We start from the raw sequence: 15133 nt of genomic DNA on the forward strand, positions 1-15133 counted from the left end.
GGAGAGGGATCGGAGCAGTCAGGGGACAGGGAGCAGAGGGGTTTAGATGGGTTGGGAGTTCTGGGGGGGGCTGTCAGGGGGTGGGGAGTGGTTGGATGGGGCGTGGGAGTCCCAGGGGTCTGTCTGGGGGTGGGGGTGTGGATAAGGGTTGGGGCAGTCAGGGGACAAGAGGCAGGGAGGCTTAGATAGGGAGTGGAGTCCTGGGGGGCAGTTAGGGGCAGGGGTCCCAGGAGGGGGCAGTCAGGGGACAAGGAACGGGGGGAGGGTTGGGGGTTCTGGGGGGGCGGGAAGTGGGAGGGGCAGGGGCAGGGGCGGGGCTAGGGCGGGGCTCCTCCCGTCCTCTTTTTTTCTTGCTGAAATATGGTAACCCTAGTCTAGGACTCTTCACATGATATAGATACATGGCACATTGTAGCTGCATGGTTATAATTTGTAAAGTCAAAATGACTGAGAATTTAAAAATTGCATGGCTACTGACAGCAAAACCCAGTGATGATTGAACCTGGTGATATTCTGAACAAAAAGAGCTCTCAATCATATTTGTAGCTGCTTCCATCGCTTCACAATCTGACTCAGACATTTTAGGCTTCAGAGTGACACACAGAGTGACATTCCTGGAATCTTATTGTATAGATTAATATAAAATACACTAAATAATATTTCTTTGGACTTTCTTAGAAATAAAACACTTTCGTTTTGTCTGCTGATATTTAAATTGCTTCTTTCTCTACAGACGCAGAAAATTTAAATATGCTTCTTCAGGATGCTGGATACCCTGATGATACTAATATAGAAGTACAGAGATAATATATTTGAAAAAGACATTTTAGAAATGTAGAGCTGGGGTGAAGGGACGTTAGCTTTGTTAACAGAAAAGTGGCAATATTGGTAGGAGAAGAAATGTGATTTTGTAGTTTCTATTAAAGAATACAAACAATGGGTGAAATCCTAGCCACATTCAAGTCTATGGGAGTTTTGCCATTGATTTTGGTGGGGTCAGGCATTTTCACTTCATGTTATTTGATGGTGCCCTAATTTTAGACCCTATGTATATAGGGTTGTTTGGCACCAGTGATTTAAACCCCCCGTGTGCAAGTGCTGCACTGGTGTAAGATGGGGTTTGCATCAAAGGGACTTAATTTAGTAAGCTATATTGATGTAGGTACATTGGTGCAAATTTCCCTAGTCTAGACAAGCCCTTAGTTTGAATTTCAGGTTCATCTGAACAGCAAAACTCAAAGTTAGTGAGCTTTGTCGGAAATTTACCACATCTCATTTTTCTGCTATTTCTGGATCCTGGAGATAGTATGTTCATTTGGCTTCAGGTTTCATTATGATCGCTCCTCAACGTTTGATAGCATCCCTTTATGGTTGCATAAAAACATTTATCTATCATCGTTAGCAAAAGGACAGAGTCCTATCATGTAAACAGGATCTCATTACTTGCTAACTTCGTATCAGCTATATTGAACTATCCTGTACCAACACCTTTATTAATTGCAGTAATTATGCCTGGTAGTGTGTTATGTTGTCTCTTCCCTGGATACCAACCAGTAATAAGTCTTCTGGTGGCATTTCCCTCATGTCATTGGTTTTATCTTGCTGTTCTCTGCCTCTGTTAAAATGTTTTCTCACCCACTATTCAGCAGATGGTAGCTGCCAGCAAAATAGCATAATCAGTGTACAAATAAATATTTGATGCCAAACCTTAACTTGGGAGATCATTACCAAAAATTGCAAATAGGAATGGGAACCAGCTAGTCACAGGATGGTCTGCTGAACCAACTAATAACATAAATGAATACAAGTCATTAAGAGAATTTAAACAGTTATACACAGTTGTTTCCAGGTCAGGGCCAGTTTATTCAATAAATTATTATGATCAAAAATGTTAAAGGGACACCATGAATGCTTCAAAAATTGAATTTGTAACTGAAAAATTTGTACCTACTGTTTCTACAGGTAACCCTTAATATTATTTTAACTACACAATTAGGAAAACCACCAAATATTTTCTCTTTTGTTTCAGTCTGTTTACTTTGTGCATTTCACAGCACTTACTGAAACTGCTGATACGCAGTTTTGTTGACAGGCAGTTGCATTTCCTGTTTCATGCATTCCCATGAAGACACCACCCTCCTACACTGCTTTCTTAGTAGTAGTATTGTATATAATTTGTACTGCAAACAGAGGCTGCAGCCAGGGATGATTCCCACTGTGCCAGGCATTGTATTCACACTGTGCTCCTGTGCATGCTCGTCCCCACGCCTTGCATAAGGGTGATTACCAGTAGCAGAGCAAAACAAAAAACTGGAGCTGAACAGGCGGCAGGCAAGCATGTGCACAGAGAAGAGGCCATTAACTTCAGGTGGAGTTACACAGGAATCAATTTAGCACTTGAAGCAGGCAAGAAAGAGCATTTAAAAAAAAAAAACCTACTTATCTACATGCTGCACATAGGGGAACAGGGATTGTAGCAGATAGATTGTGACATGGTGCTCAGACTGAATAATGACAGAAAGGGGAAGTTGTGAGAGCTGGGAGCTTTGAGCTTCCCATGTCCCCCTTCCGGAGTCAAGCTTCTGCCTAGCATAAAGCACTTCCCCTTTTATTCACCTTAAATAGCAACTCACCCACTTCATTGGGGGCAAGTTCCCCGCAGCATGGTAACTTGAATGGGCACATATAGGAGACTAAACCCGAGAACTGAAACTCATTTTATTGGTGACAGAAGCTTAAATGTGGAATGAGTTATTTAGAAGGCAAATACTTGTTCCTCGGGTACCACTCAGGCACCCTTTCTTTCATTTAGTTATTTACTTCTATTTATATGCTTTCATCCTGGCTTCTAGGCACATATGCCAACAATTAAAAATAAAGGCAGCAGCTGCTCCTCACTCCCTCATGATAACTAACCTTAGTAAAATGAAGCCCAGACAATAACACCTCCCTCCCTACAGACAGCCTTAGTATACTCTTCCCTCTCCCAAAACCTGGGTAAAGAGATGAGACCTAACAACATTCACACAAGATCAGCAAATTTGTGAGGCTGGGGGAAGAGGATTAGCTTCCAAATTTGAGCACCGCACAGAGAACACCTTACTGCAGTTCTTTTTTTAATAATTGAGGGGCTTCTGCTCAAGTATGTACATTGATCTCAGCTGTGGTGTATTGCTAAGGTTAAGATTCTGTCATGGGTATTTTTAGTAAAAGTCAAGGATAGGTAGCGGGCAATAAACAAAAATTCATGAAAGCCCACAACCTGTCCCTGACTTTTACTAAAAATACCTTGGGGGAAGGGACAAAAAGAGCGCTGCTGGCGGCTTGCAGCTGCTTCAGTCCTGCTGCTGCTCCAGCAACAGAGGCTGACCACTTTTGTTCCAGCCCCAGGGAGGCTGGCCCAACCCGAACTACTGCTTCAGCCCTGGGGCCGCTGTTCTGGCGGTCCTGGGGCTGACAACTGCTCCAGCCCTATCCCAGAAGGAGTCACGGAGGTTCTGGAAAGTCACAGAATCGGTGACCTCCATGACAGAATTGTATCCTTATGTATCATCCAGGAAGAGTGGCTAGTAAAATGCCATACATATCCTTAAAAGGGTGGCTTCAAGATATTATGTTTACAGCTGGTTGCCTTACCATTGGCAGGAGCTCTTTCTTGGAAAGGAAACGTCACACATTTCTGGCTAGTATATAAACATCATTCTGTGTCCACTCATTCCTCACAACTCTGTCCTCCTGCGCTGGAGGATGTGTGTGTGTGTGTGGGGGGGAAGTGTTCCTGCTGTATCCTCTGTGCCTCCACTCAAGAATCAGCGGAAGGACGGGATTTAATCTTTCTTATGCTCCTGTAAAGCCAGGGCACAATCTGGCCCTAAACAGTTTTCAGTGTTTTGAAGTAGAACAAACCTTGTGCCTTAGCACTTGTCTTTTTTGAACGGTTTTGATACTTAGGACGTCTCTAATGTATTATGCATTTTATTGTTCTGTGGAGCAGATTTTTGGTAGCAGTTCTTTATCTTTCACAGTCATTTACGGAGAGCTGTATATACTCAAGAGATTTATATAATGTGATCTCCATTCTTCCACGCTTCAGTCCATACTGAGAGCTTCAGTCCACACTTACCTCATCTGAGTCCATTACCTACCTTCTTTCTTTTTCCATAAGTGCATTCAACCTCTCTCTCTCTCTCTCTCTCTCAAGGAGAAAATTCCACAGTTCAGTCAATAGGATCATTGAATTTGCATCATTCTTCGTTGTTAGCTTCATATTGCTGGTAGTTGATAAAAGGTTAATTAAAAATGGTAGCAGTCAGACCTAAATAAATACAAAGCAAATTTAAACCGGCAGCCACATGCACATTGAATGGACTTATATTGATTTTCAATTGCCACAAGGCTCCAAAATCAAGTCCCAATCTGCAGCCTAGCAGCTAAGTATTATCTTTACATAGGTAACAAAGGCGACTTTGATGGCTGGAACTCTTTAACAAGAAAGAACAAACACAGATGGGGCACTAAGGTGGAAGGAACATTCACAGGTGCAAACTCTGACCTCATATAAGGCACTCTAATCCAATGTCACTTGAGGCTTCTGGAGCAGTTAAGCTGATCCTAGCATCAGGCAGCACTTGGGTATTATACAAACATTTTGCATGTATATATGTAGAGTATGTGGTACATCCAGGGAGTGATGAGAGGGGAAGTCAGTTTGTATAAAGAAAAATCCATAAGACTCTTTCATTTGAAAAGCTTTTACTGAAGCTTGGAGCACTAAGAGATGACCCAACATATAGCATCACCAGCACAGATATCAAACTTTTAAAATTAAGTTCTGGGTTGCCACCCGAATTGTTTTCAGCCTTCTTAGCCATCTTTCTCTCTCTTTTAATGCAATTGCATTTTTAATTTAAAGAAAAAGGTCATGAGATAGGCTATATATTATAAATCTTAGTTAAATAAGATTAAGGGGAATCCAGGTCAAGTGCAAAATGAAAAATGTAGTAAAATACATACGTAGTTGACTGTGTCAAATTCCCCACCAGCCACTGCAGAGATTAGGTACTTCTTATCTCAGGTCTACAGAGAGGCACTTTAACAAGGTCTAAAACATTCTGGAATCTGGCCCTACTAGTGGCACAGTTCCCCCTTCTTGGGGTTCTCCAAAACCGCATCCAGGCTCTTATAAGTCAATAACACTCCTTCTTGGGATCTGCTTTATTAAAAATATCATAATTCAAATATCAACTTAAATCAAAACTAGCCTTTCCATAACTCTAGAGTTTCTACAGCCCCTTGCTGGGCTCAAAGTTCTTTCCCATAACAGACAAACAAACTAGCCTACTTACAAGTTTTTTTTTCCTAACAGAGCTGCTTGTTTGTCTTTGATCATAGACCAGTGATCTACAGGCTCTCACCTGATTCCTAGCCTGAAACACATAATCTGGGAGACAGCTAATTAGTCACAGACAGCGCTAAACCCAGCTCCCTTAAAAGGCCATCTCACCCTGTGGTAAGCACAATCATTTCAGCGGATGAGAACCTCTTCAACAAATGGTTGACAAATTCCCTAATTAATGGGGGCTGAAATAGTCTCTTCCATATATTCGAAACCCTTCTTCCAGCTCACCAATGTGATTGCCATTAAGACGTACACCTTTAGTGACATTTACCACAGTGGTATATGAGGTACAGTATTTGTCTTATGTTATAAATCTCAGATACCATTATGCAGTTATTAGTAGAAAATGGTGACATTTTAACTAAGATCACTGTAGCATCTCTTGTTTTGCTTGGATAAACATGCAACCAATTCACTCTTATCTAAGTCCCAATTTGGCAAAACACCAGAAATGCAAAGATATTGCACCATCTGGGTCTGCTGAAAACAAAAAAACAGAGCTGCATGTCATCCACACAACGGTAGCACTTCAGTCCTAATCATTTCACTATCTACTCCCATGGGCTCACATGCACATTGAAGAGGAGTGACAGAATATAACCTTGTGGCATGCCACATGACAGCATTCTGGGGCCAGATGAATAACTATAAATGCCACCTTCTGGGGTTTTTCAGAGACAAAAGATAGAACTCCCTCAGCTAACTTAAACACTGCAAACCTGGTCTAAATATGACTGACCTTGTTTGGCTACATGAGAACTTAAAGCAAGAGTGTGGCCAATGTAGTAACACAGGATATTAATCTTCTATCCCAAAGGTCATGGTAAATTCTACCTTTGTTTCAATTACCATTTTAAAAAGGAGATTAGGAAAGAAATTCTAGGAAGCAAACATTATAAGTAGGACAATTGCCTCTTTTCCCCATTGCAGTATCTGACTTCTTTTCTTTCTTATGTGTAATTTGACATCCATAGAAACTTGCAAATGAGTAAATGTGTCGTCTTCTTCACCTTATCTCATCAGTTGGGGTTGGTCACTCTTGTTCTTCATCTCCAAGTGCATCTTCTAAGCTGACACCAACCCTCTTCATGTCTTCCTATGGTATGTCTACACTGCAATTAAAAATCCATGACTGGCTAAGGGGCTCAGGCTAAGGGACTGTTTAATTGTGGTGTGGAAGTTCAGGCTCCAGCTGGGATCCAGGCTCTAGGACCCTGGAAGGTGGGCCCAAACGTTTACACCACAATTAAACAGCCCATTACCCCAAGCACAACATGCCTGAGTCAGCTGGCCTGTGCAGGTGTCTAACTGCAGTGTAGACATACCCCTTCAGTGTCTCAAACTACCTTTTTCTAGGTCTTCCTTGTGGTCTTTGTCCCATGACTACTAGCTCTTGTATTTTCTGGCTAACATATCCCATATCTAATCATTGCACATGACCCACCCACCTTAGTTGATACTTTCTCAGCTTTTCCATGATGGGGGCTACTTGCATCACGGTTCATACTGTTTCATTGCGTAGCCTATCTCATCCTACCCAGCATCCTCCTGAGCATTCTCATTTTGGCAGTGTGAAGTAGTGGTTCTTCTCTCTTCCTCATTGACCAGCATTCCAATCTGTATGTCATCGCAGGCCTAATTACGATCTTATACACTTTGCTCTTTAGTTTATTTGGCATATTCTTATCATGGAGAATTCCTATTAACTCCCTCTATTTACTCCAAGTACTCTGCATGCAGCTCCTAACATTGCATCCACATTCCCATCATGGCTCAATGCTGAACCAAGGTATTTAAACTGCTGCACAGATGAAAATTCCATACCACTTACTTTTATTGACTTCTCTTTGTCCATCTCTATGAAGAATCACATGTATTCCATCTTTTGTTGGCTAATTCGTAAGCCATTTTCTTCAAATGCAGCCCTCCATAGTTTTAGGTCCCTTTCCATGGCACAACATAATGTCAATTAAAAGCATGCTCCATGGAGCGTCTCTCCTTATACCCTGTCTTGAGGTGTCCATTACAATCATAAATATGAATGGGCTTAAGGCAGATATTTCATGTAAGCCTAACCTTACAGTGAATGACTCACTGCACCCACAGCTGCGTCTCCCTATTGTTGTGCTACCATCATACCTCTCCATAATAGTCTGTCATATGTCATATGTCAACATATGTCTCCGGCAGATTGCACGACTTCAGGCATCACTATAACAATTCTCTAGGAACTTTGTCATAAGCCTTCTCTAAATCCACAAACACTAAATGCAGTTCCTAGCATTTCTCCCTATACTTTTTTGAGATATTCGGGTTGCAAACACTGCATCCATTGTTGACCTTCCTAGCATAAACTCTAATTGGTTGTCACTTACTTAATGCTCCTCTCCTCCCAAAGTTGTTTCTCAATATTTTTTTCCAGCCATTTCATTGTGTAATTCATTAACTTGATGGATCAGTAATTACTACATTCTTGCACATCTCCTTTATGCTTGAAGCTAAGGTCCAATGTGCTCTGCCTCCACTCATCAGGCAGCTCCATTCCCCATTGCTATTGAGCCTTGATACATTATCTTATAACCCTTCCCAATGTGGGGAGGGATAGCTCAGTGGATTGAGCATTGGCCTGCTAAACCCAGGGTTGTGAGTTCAGTCCTTGAGGGGGCCATTTAAGGATCTGGGGCAAAAATCTGTCTGGGGATTGGTCCTGGTTTGAGCAGGGGGTTGGACTAGATGACCTCCTGAGGTCCCTTCCAACTCTGATATTCTATGATTCTATGTTCACGGATTTTGACCACTTCCATTTCGTCTCTTGTACATAGGCTGCATGCACTCTCCTACTTTTCAACACCTCAGCAACTTATACAGATTTCCCTGTCACTGTTCCCAAGTTCAGGGAAATCAAACATAGTTCTTCAGCTTGCTTCTTTAGCCACATGCACCCAGAATACAGTAGCCTTTTTCCAATTTCCACAAGTGTCAAGCAAAGCGGTCACACATTGCTTCTAGGGGATGCCATAGCATTGTATGGTTATACTGCCTGAAGACAAAGACCCATACAGTATGTGTCATTGGCATTACTTTTACAAACCAGCTGGCCAGTCCTGACATTCTTGGTTTGAAATCAGAATCCCTTCTAGGTGGACTGCCTACCAGGGCTAACAAGGCCCATTTGTCCAATGCAATCTGGTTATAAGGCACCAGACACCTGCCTTTCACACCACCCCTTTCTCAGGGCATGTGTGAGAGCTCATCCTCATACCCCTATCGACCATGACAGCTCTTTAGGGAGAGTTAATGTGTAAGAAAAGAAAATAAGTCTAGTTTCTATAGTCCTGAGTCGTCAAGGGAAATTGATGCAAAATGTATAAGCAAACAATTTTTGAATTGTTTCAGCCTAACCCACTCTGAATCAAAACTCTCACAATCTTCCACTTTATTTACTTTAGTATTTTTTCTGTATGACACTATTTACACTCAGGTGATTTTCACATTTTGATGACAGAAGAGCATAGGATCATAGAAATGGAAGGGATCTTGAGAGGTCATCTAGTCAGGTCCCCTGCACTCATGGCAGGACTAAGTATTATATTGTATATTAGCATATTGTGTGTCTGAGGGATTACAGCTAACTCCTTCTGTCTGGTCCCATGCTCCTTAACTCTGAGTCATACATCAGCTTTTTGGTGTCAGCTATCACAAATCAAGTGCCAGGAGTGTACATTTTAGGAATAAAAATGAATATAGAGACAGCACCTTTCAGCCTGCTCAAATTAATGGCAAAAGCTATGTCATTCCATGAGATCCATGGGGTGGATCTGAAGTAAGCAGAAACCAAATCAACATGAATCTGTCACAGTGCATAAATGGGGTCTTCTCTGCATGCATCTGTGTTCTAAACAGTGATTTCTGAAGTCTCTACTGCACATCCACATTAGTCCCAGTCATTCTCCAGAAAGGAAATTTGCCTAGCCCTTACGGGGTGTTTTTAGTCCATCAGATCTATTTTTTTAAATGTGTTAAAAATCAAATGTGTGTCTTGCAGGAAAGAACCTCTGTCCAATAGGTGTCCAATAGTCTTTGCAGTTGCCAGTAGTTGTGTGTTCACATGTTTTTACACACAATATTCAAATATAGTGCTTTGCCAATGTTAAGGTTAAAAAGTACACAATAGAAAAAAAGAACATCAGGCTGACTGTGGGTACTCCCTGGAGAATATGTTCTCTAAGTCCCCATGAAATCAGATTGGCAGCTTGTGAAAAATATAATTCAGCTCCCATATGTCTCATTCCAAGCTATGGGATAAAATACCCTTGTTCTTCACACCAGCACTCAGAAATGTCGAAATACTCAGCTCTCAGCATAAACATATTTAGAAACACAGGAGAAAATTACTATGCATTATCAAAAAAAATATTTACACTCTTAGAAGGTGCTGAGAATTATTCAAGTAACACCACCTTTAGTTTTGTGCAATTTTCATCCTGTCTCTTCTTTTTCAACTAATCTAGCTACTAACCTAATACTGTTTTAAATGTGCTTATCTGTATATTTTATTTTCTGAGAGCCTAACTCTGCCTTTGGTTACATCCAGGCAATCTTGTTGACTTGATTGGGGCTGCGTGAGTGTTTTACCTGTTTTTCTTGTATTAGACATGTGATTTGTATGGTGAGATAAGAAAAAAGGTTAATGAGTTTTATAGATATGTATATATAAAAAAACATGAGCTAAATGGGAATGCATGCAAATTCCTGTTAGATAGAATTGTCTATGAAACAGCAAAGATGATCCACTGTTTTAGCCAGTCATTTTGTCTAATTACTGTGGAGACAGAGCTGGTGTAAATGGCATCCTGAAAGCTAACTTATAAACTGGTCACACTACTACTCTGGTGTCTGCACGCCTTAAAAATTCCCTTTCCCTTTTGAAAGATAAGCATTTTTGTGGTACTTTGTATTTCTTCAGTTCACAAAGATGTTTCTGTATTTCTTTGCTTATTTGTCCCTCTGAGTTGCATTATCTTCCTTTCTACTTCCTTTCACACAAAATTGACCAGATTCTAATCTCAATTACACTGATGTACATCTGGAGTAATTGTACTGACTTTAATGACATTATTTCAGGTTGAGATCAGGATCTTGCTCTGTGTTTCCTCTTTAGTTGCTTTTAATTACTTTGGGACAAATTCTGAAGTCTTTGTTGAGTTTTTACTCGGTCCTTATTCAAGTAATTTCCCATTGACTTCAATTGGAGTTGTCATTGAGAAGGAATTGGCATAAATTGTGTAAGAATCTCCAAATTTGGCCCTTTGTTTTCTCTCCAACCCAGCTTCTATTAATTGCCCATATGCTTGAAGGGTGTTTTCTTCTGATTGGAGCATCCACCTATCAATCATATTGATTTAAGGGGCAAGACTCCCTTGCATTTATTATCTGGTCTTTAAAAGGCCAGAAATTCCTTTTTTTGGTAGAGCAGGTAAATCTGATGGGGCATTACACTATGCTCACATATTTTGCTTTTAACATTAATACACCGTCCACACTACAACTATGACTTTATAATCAGTTAGGGGAACAGTCATTTTAAATAGTTACTTGTGACTTGTAACCTGAAGAACAGCTCTGTGTAGCTTGAAAACTTTTTTCTTTCACCAGCAGAAGTTGGCCCCACAAAAGATATTACCTCACCCACCTTGTTTCATGTGTAACATGAGACAGTGTTATGGCTGCCCAGTATTTCTTCTGACATTACAACTATGTTTTTGGATCCACACCTACCACGCTCCCTCATTATCTTTAATGAACATATTCTGAGTCATTCTGGCTTGCTCAGAAGCAATTACCTGTGCCAAGAACGATAGGTATTTTTAAGGCTCCTTTCTTTCCACACACTTCCCCCCCCCCCATCTCTATAGTAGGTGCAGTTGCTTTGCAGCTTGCTATATTCAGATTTGTGAACAATGGTGTGAATGCTATGTTCAGCAAAGGAAGACGCTGAGAATTTTAAACTGCCCTGCATATTCCATGTCGAATAGCTAGAAATGCCCTCCGAAATAGCCTATTCATGAAGGAGAGAGAACCCAACTGTCGGGCACCCACATCATGAGGAAAGTGCACTGTGGGAGATCATAATTACACAAAATTATGGGAAAACTGGCTGGTACAGAGGCACAGTTAAGAGTGCTCCTCTCCTACACATAAACTAACTGTATGTAACAGGTTACAGAAACTGACTTGTGGACTAGGCCATACTAAGCAGCCAGAAAGACCAGCATATGTTTGATTCACTAGTTATTAATTAGTAATTAATTACCGATTGTTATTTAGTTTTTATCTATATACCATATTGACAAAACCCATGTTTTAGCCAGTGTCCCTGACCAGTTAAAGGCATGGTCAAAAGTGCTGTGTGAATGGGACCTCCGTCCTTTGGCTGGAGGACAGCGAACCTGATCCTGCATTCCCTACTTAGGCAAAATTCCAAGTTAAGTCAACAAGAGTTTTGCCTAAGAAAAGATGATGAGATTGGGGCTAGTCTTTGCAAGTCACAAGATTAGTTAAAAAAAAATTCTGTAAAAGATTCTGTTCAGCAGCTGATGTTCTGGTATCCACCAGCCAAGAAACTGAGGGATCTGTGGGTGTTAGGAACACAGATATCTCTGAAGATCTGGACCTGAGTGAAAATCCTGAGGTCAATCTTGAAGCCATTAGCTCCCATGGCAACACAAGCCAAAGATCACTGAACGTGATGCATCCTTGATATCAATAATTGCAATAATTATATATTACATATGTGACATTGCAGTCTCTATGATTTTATAAAAGTATGCTAATGAGTGAATATAATGGAACTGGAATATGCTTCATGCAAAAGGTCTCTTGTAAGGTATCACTACAGAGCTGTATAAATCTACCACTCTCAGGGCCAGTGCTACCATTTAGGCAAACTAGGCGGTTGCCTAGGACGCCAAGATTTGGGGGCGCCAAAAAGCGATGCCCCCAATTTTTTTTTACCACGTTCCTACTCCCCGAGTGGTCGCCACTCCACTTCTCCCACCTCCCAGGCTTGCGGCACCAATCAGCTGTTTGGCACCGCAAGCCTGGGAGGGGAGGAGAATTAGAGTGGGGGCGGCGTGCTCGGGGAGGAAGCGGAGCAGAGGTTAGCTGGGGTGGGGAGCTGCTGCATGGCTCCCCAGGGGGAGGGGAGCTGCCGTGGGGGGGCACCCCTCAGGGCAGGGATGGGGAGCTGCCACGGTGGGGCACCTCAGGGCGGGGGGGGGGCGGGGAGCTGCCAAGGGGCGGGGGGGGGCGGCGCAAGGTGAAAGTTTCACCTAGGGCGCGAAACTTCCTTGCACCGGCCCTGACCACTCTTGTATCTGAAACTAGAAATATGAAATATAACTGAGGGCTTACTGTAATTATGCAAAGTGTGGGCCATTAATGGTGGTTTGGAATCTTGATGACTCCCATTAACCAGGACAATTGTCTGCAGCTGGCTGTGTTTTACCTGCAAGTCTCCCTGTAATACGTGTGTGCTGGCAAGTGGGCAATGAAGTCTTGCAGTGATATGTGATCATGTCACCTGAACTGGAATCCATCTTTAACCTGGTGTCTTTCCATTGAGAAGGAGGGGGTGGGAACCCAGAGAGGGACAAAGGATTCCCACCTTATGCAAAAGATATATAAAGGGATGAAACAGAACAAAGGGAGGAGAGAGCCATCTTGAGGAATCCCCTAGCTACCACCTGAGCTGGAACAAGAGCTATACCAGGGGAAAGGATTGTCCCAGACTAGGAAGGCATCCAGTCTGAGAAAAGAAACTCATTGAAACATCTCTAAGGGTGAGATTGTTACCTGTATTCAGTTGTATTACTGTATTAGGTTTAGATTTGCGTGTTTTATTTTATTTCACTTTGTTCTGTCTGTTACTACTTGGAGCCACTTAAATCCTACTTTCTGTATTTAATAAAATCACTTTTTACTTACTAATTAACTCAGAGTATGTATTAATACCTGGGGGAGCAAACAGCTGTGCATATCTCTCTCCGTGTTATAGAGGGTGAACAATTTATGAGTTTACCCTGCATGAGCTTTATACAGGGTAAAATGGATTTATTTGGGTTTAGACCCCATTGGAAGTTGGGCATCTGGGTGTTAAAGACAAGAACACTTCTGTTAGCTGCTTTCAGTGAAGTCTGCAGCTTTGGGGCAAGTAATTCAGACCCTGGGTCTTTGTTGGAGCAGACGGGTATGTCTGGCTCAGCAAGACAGGGTGCTGGAGTCCTGAGTTAGCAGGGAAAGCAGGGGTAGAAGTAGTCTTGGCACAATGGGTGGCAGCTCCCAATGGGGTTTCTGTGATCCAGCCTGTCACAACATAGTTCACCATGGAACAAATAAGAAGTTAGTTCAATGCTCAAGCCATTAAGCCTGTATTCTTTCAGCTTTTGTTCACCCAAAATGTGACCGAAAAATTTAAAAAAAAAACCCCTCATGATATTCAAAGCATAAAGTGACTCTACTTACTGGTCAGAGATGCTCTTGCTGTTCATTGTAATAGTCATATTGATGGACAGTGAAGAAGTCTAACAATGATGTTCCATACTGTAACAGTGTATGGATTGTCATTGTGCATTGATAGCACATGATGTTTTGCAGTATGCTAGTTGTGAAACATACCCTCAGAAAAGCTGGTAAGGAAGCAGTTTTTTCATGTTTGTTGAGATATCAAAAAGTGCTCCAATCCTGAACTGTGATAAAAGAAAAAAATCTCAAAAATTTTCATGAACTGAAAACCTGAAAAGAATTAAAAATCAATTTGGGTTCATCAACATGTTTTGTTTTAGAAAACTTCAACGTTTCATTTTGATTTTAACTATTTAAAAATGTTTAAACTGTAATTATTTTAAATTACCAAACAAAAATCATTTTGAAGTGGAAAACTGGAATTTTTCATTTAGAAAATGATGAAATGTTCAAAACTTTTAAAAAATATTTTTCAGGTCAAAACAATTTTCTTCAAGGGTGGTAACTAGTCAGTCTGGCAGACTCCATACTTAAGCATTCATTTTAATAATAGATCCCCAAAAATTCATCAATAGACTGTATTAGACTACTGAAAATGTCTTGAGGTGAAGTAGTAAATATCATGTACATTAATGAGTGTAATACTGAACCCTCACTATAACCCTGGCTTCATGCCATATGACAGAACTGCTTCAATGCATTCTGTTCATGCTGGTCCTCCTGATGCTGCATCTTCTGTTACCTCTTAATTGTCTGTTGTGGGTGCCATTTCACATGCTTCAATAATGGCTCAAAATGGTACTCCCTCTGGATCTATTTCATGGATGCCAAGATGAAGTAAATCAATTTCAATGCACAAATGGAGTAAGTTGTGCAGAAGGATATTAAACACTACGGATTGCTGTTTGGCACCTGAGTCTTAAAAGCAGATGGGAGAATCCTAGAAGAAAGACATTAAACATCAAGTTTAAACAAGATTTTTCACACCAGATATACACTAAGATGTTATAATAAAAACATGTGGGAAATCAAAAGTACAGGAGGGATTTTTGTATTGGCCAAACAAGATTTTATTAAAGAAAGCAATAGTTGGAGATATTTGACATGCATGCCTGTTCTCTTGTGAAATAGCTGTGTTAAGGCTGACAAAGTGAGAGAGACTTTAAAAGCCCAGGTTATATGCCAGATCTTCACAAGGTCTTCTCTAATTCT

The 15133-nt window shown here is 41.2% G+C and overlaps 1 long non-coding RNA gene across 1 annotated transcript; it reads right to left on the reverse strand.

The window, feature by feature from the left end:
• Window positions 1–4210: 4210 nt before the first annotated feature.
• On the reverse strand, window positions 4211–14849 carry LOC117872259. The gene is made up of 3 exons (XR_004644438.1): window positions 14664–14849; window positions 13922–14145; window positions 4211–4271 (listed from the first exon to the last, which is right to left on the reverse strand). It is a non-coding gene; the product is annotated as an uncharacterized LOC117872259 (long non-coding RNA).
• Between the last annotated feature and the right edge of the window lie 284 nt (window positions 14850–15133).

The sequence above is a fragment of the Trachemys scripta genome, chromosome 2 (assembly GCF_013100865.1).
Source record: "Trachemys scripta elegans isolate TJP31775 chromosome 2, CAS_Tse_1.0, whole genome shotgun sequence".
Classification (NCBI taxonomy): domain Eukaryota; kingdom Metazoa; phylum Chordata; order Testudines; family Emydidae; genus Trachemys; species Trachemys scripta.